The sequence below is a fragment of the Vicia villosa genome, linkage group LG1, assembly GCF_029867415.1.
Source record: "Vicia villosa cultivar HV-30 ecotype Madison, WI linkage group LG1, Vvil1.0, whole genome shotgun sequence".
In the NCBI taxonomy this organism is placed as follows: Eukaryota; Viridiplantae; Streptophyta; class Magnoliopsida; order Fabales; family Fabaceae; genus Vicia; species Vicia villosa.
The window spans coordinates 122,534,660-122,539,072 of record NC_081180.1 but is presented as its reverse complement, the minus strand read 5'-3'; the positions used below and the strand labels follow the sequence as shown (position 1 = coordinate 122,539,072).

At 33.5% G+C, this 4,413-nt stretch overlaps 1 long non-coding RNA gene across 3 annotated transcripts; it reads left to right on the top strand.

Moving 5' to 3' along the window:
- Positions 1-865: 865 nt before the first annotated feature.
- Positions 866-3,725, top strand: LOC131615928 (uncharacterized). Of its 3 annotated transcripts, none has more exons than XR_009287972.1 (5): positions 866-1,166; positions 1,258-1,442; positions 1,565-1,657; positions 1,830-1,931; positions 2,025-3,725. It is a non-coding gene; the product is annotated as an uncharacterized LOC131615928 (long non-coding RNA). The 3 variants fall into 3 exon arrangements; XR_009287973.1 differs by having other exon boundaries at positions 1,255-1,459; XR_009287971.1 differs by having other exon boundaries at positions 1,258-1,459; positions 2,025-3,723.
- Positions 3,726-4,413: the final 688 nt, after the last annotated feature.

The window sequence follows — 4,413 nt, the reverse complement described above, 5'->3', positions numbered from 1 at the left end:
CTCCAGTCTACCTCTGATCTGGTCGCCCGAGCCTCGTCAGGAACCATGTGATACTCCCAGTCTGCAAAGACATCATCTAGCTGTCGACGAGTCATGACGATAGGAGCGGAGTCATAAGGGTGGCGAGTTATCAGCTGCTGGTAGTCAAACTGATGCATGACCCGTTCCGGGAGTTAACGAACAATAATGGTCGAACTGAAAGTCAACCATCCAGAATATAGTACGATCTCATCAAATGGTGCAAATATATATATATATATATATATATATATATATATATATATATATATATATATATATATATATATAACGTATCATATGAGAATGACATTTTTATATGAGAATGAACTTGAAACATTAGATTTTAAAATAAATGGTGCAGATTATATGTCAATATTTTTTTCTCTCTCCTCCATTATTAAAATAAATGATGGAGGAGAGAGAGAAAAATATTGATCCATAATCTCCACCATTTATTTTAAGATCTAATGGTTCGGGGACACTTTTTTAAGTAACATGTAAAAATTGTTGCCTAAAATTCGTGTAGGCGACGATTTATGGCTGTTGCCAAAAATATATCTGCAACCATTGATAATTGTTGCCTAAAATACTTTTGGGGACGTTTTTGGAGTGTTATTATAGTATTTCTTTAGTAATGTTTGATAATTGTCCCCTTAAATACTTTGGAGACGATTTTGGTGTGTCATTATACTATTTCTTTAACAATGTTTGATAATTGTCCCCTTAAATATTTCTGGGGTCATTTTTAGAGTGTTATCTTATTTATAATAAAAGGCTACATCTCTTCAATGTTACAAAAAGGTAATTAGTTTCGTATTTCATAATAATTATTTCATGTATTATCTAAAAATTGGTAACAAACATGTGATATCATGTTGTTGTATTGATTACTTTATAGGAGCATCCCAAAGAAAAACTCGTGGGAAAACTTTATGCAAAAAGATTCATGCAAGAACTTTGGAAGAGCGAGCAAAAGTGACTTTAATGAGGATGGTCATCCAATTGGTCCTAGTGATAAAGTAGTATCTGACTTGAGCCTCTTCTTGGAAACATTGGCTAGGAACTCAACATTTTGTCCTCTGCGTTACATCAATTGGTCAGGAATTCCAAACGATAATAAAAACCGTTTATGGAGATATACTAATGTATGAGTGTATCTGTGAATTTGAATGTCTAATTATTCAAAAAAAAATGTTTTATTTCTTGATCTTGTCTTATCTTATAATTTTTTAGCAGAAGTTTATCTTGCCGGTTGAAGCACGAGATTGGGTTAAGACCACAGTTAGAGATGCATGGAGAAGATATAAGCACACTATTAAGAAGAATCATTTTTTAGAAGTATTCCAACATGACTAAGAGACTCAAAAATCGTCCAGCAAAGGTTCCCATAGCTCAATTTAAGAGTCTTTGTGATTATTAGAGTAAGGAAGCTATACAAGTAAGATTAATAAATTTGTTATGTATGTGTATGATTTTTCACCTTTCTATGTATGTCATAATCAAGTAAGATTTATTATAATAATTTCGTCAAATTTAAATGTAGACAATAAGTGACAATAACACTAGAAATAGAGCTCAACTAAAGTGGATGCATAGAATGGGTCCCAAAAACTTTGCTTTGAGTCGTGGAAAAGTGGTAACTTTCTTTCCTTCTAAATAAAGTATTCCTTGTATGAATGGTTCTTTGCTCAATTAAAGTGTTCCTTGGATAAATGGTTCTCTGAGCATTTTAATTCATGTCTTATTTCTGTAAATAGGCATTTTAATTCATTGGTTGTTTTGTTATGGAATTATTTTGATTTGTGCAGCGTGAAAAGGAAAAAAGAGAGCCCACTCAATCAGAAATGTTTGTTGAAACTCGAAAAGGAAATAAAGGAAAGGAACTGGATGTAGAAACTAGAAAAGTAATTGTATGTAACATTATTTATATAATATATTTATTTAATATAGTCGGCTAACATTGTCTATAATAGTAGTTAATATTTTCTTGTAATTTATACTAGTCCCAACTTCAAGAAATGGTTGAAAAGGAGGAAAGTGACACAGAAGCTTTTAAAGTTGTTTTTGGAAAGAAGTGTCTTGGCAAGGTACGCTGTTATGGGAGAAACGTAACTAAAACTTCCTTAAAGCGAAAGGTGGAGATTAATGCTTTGAAACAAGCACATAGTGAAGAGGTCTTTATATTAAGGCACGAGTTTCAAGATCATATTGATAGATTGCAAAATGCTTTTAAGACCTTAATACAACAATGAAATCCTCAAATTAATATGGAGTCAATCGAAGATTTGTTAGGATTATCTCATGGAGATGCTAATAGTTCCCCAAAGGATATGACACAACAATTGCATTCCTCTACATCAACTCATGCTCCATGTCATGGAAAGGTAATCGCCTTAAAGGCCACTAATAATCGTCCCCTATTCCTTTGGTTTAGGCGACGTTTTTAAATAGCGTGCCTAAAGAATGAGAAAAAAACGTCGCCTTTGAGAATAGGAAATGCTCGCACAAGAGACGCCTAGAAAACGTCCCCTATTCCTTTAGGCAACACTTTCCAAAGTTCTGGCAACGTTTTCTAATTGTTGCTGTAGAGCCTAAATATTGTAGTGACTGTCTTTCTTCATTTACTTTATCCTTTCAAGCAATTATGCATTTTACTTCTTTGAATTTTCATTCAGTTGCTCTAAATTCAAACACTAAATCTTTAAGCACTAACACACATTCTCAAGCATTTCACACAAAAATGTCCTTTAGGATTTTTCGAGTTTGATCCTGCAAGTGAATTGAATCTCGTGACTTGTTTACTAAAAACAATACTAAACAGGGGGTAAACCGTGCTTTTTGAAGCACACTTCTATCGTGTGACAAGGTTTATGACACTATGTGTATCTTGATACCTCATCCACGAATAGTTGAAGTTGATTTGTTGTTGGAGTCCCAAGGTTTTAGCTTTGTTGAAGGGCTTGGAAACTTGAGCTATTAACTTGTATTCTTCAATGGGAGCTGTGAATTGGCACTCTTGTTGAATAAGGAGAGAGAATACTTTGTTTATGGGGGAATGGGCTGAATAAGCATAATGTTGAATTGAATTGTGGAGTATTGTCCATTCAGACCTTTAAAGAGGCGAATGACATAGTCATTCTCACGATACTGTTTGATAAATTGAAGGAGGTTACAAGAGCACTTAATAGTGCACACACAATTTGGGATAGAGAGAAAGTTTTCTAGCTTCTGCCATAATTTTTCCAGAGATGTAAATTATTGAGTTTTTATTGAATCACTTTGTTTGAGAGTGAATATTTCTTCTTGAAGGTAAAATATCCTAAAACCATTGACTTATTAATATGGATCATGTAAGTCTTTCCAGATTTCATGAGCGATATTCATCCACAAAATGTTTTCAGCGATCTCAAGTTCAATAGAATTTATGAGTCATGCCATAACCATTGTGTTATAGCGGTGCAATCCACTGAGTTATATTAAATTAGGGTTCCATCAAGAAACCCCAATTTGTTCTTGGAGCGAATCACAAGTTTAATTGAACGAGACCAGAAATGAAAGATTTTGTTGTTCATGGATGGGGTGGCAATGGTGATACCAGGATCGTCGCTAGGGTGCATGTAGAACGGATCTAGCATGTTTGTTTGGTAGGAATGATTAGCATTATTGGTGTTGTATTTTAAGGTCGTATACATGGAAGTTTCAGGGGTGGTGTGGAAGGAGGTGAGTTGTCAAAAATGGAGTTCATCATCAGTTGAAAATGGTTTTGATGAAGTTTGGATTTTTGATTTGGTTTCTGAAGAACATGTTGTTTGAATATTGTGTGTTTCTAAGTTTAAGAATTTTGAAGGCATGAAAATGTCTTCAAAGATTTTTGGGAAATGTATGAATATAGGGTTTATGGGTTTTGAATATTTGAAGATTTGAATTTATCTTCAAAGATTTCGGGGAAAGCTGTGAATATAGAGGTTTTTGGGTTTTGAATCTTTGAAGATTTGATTGTATCTTCAAAGATTTTTGGGAAAGGTATGAATAAAGTGGTTTTTGGGTTTTGAATTTTTGAAGATTTGAATGTATCTTCAAAGATTTTTGGGAAAGGGTTGAATATATGAGTTTATGAATTTTGAAGATTTGAATGTATCTTCAAAGATTTCTAGAAAAATATTGAAGTTATGAAGGATATACAGAGAGGCGGGAGAAATGTAGAAAAGTAGAGAGAGAAAGAAAATGATTTTGTGATATTAAACCTGATTTGTTTGATTATCTTCGTTGAGATGGAGAAATAGCATAATCTTGGTTGAGCGAATAAGGTCGATGCATGTGTGTGGTGGGGAAAACATAAAGATTAGAATCTGATCACAATATTGATTGTGAGCCCAATTAGTAACACTGTGA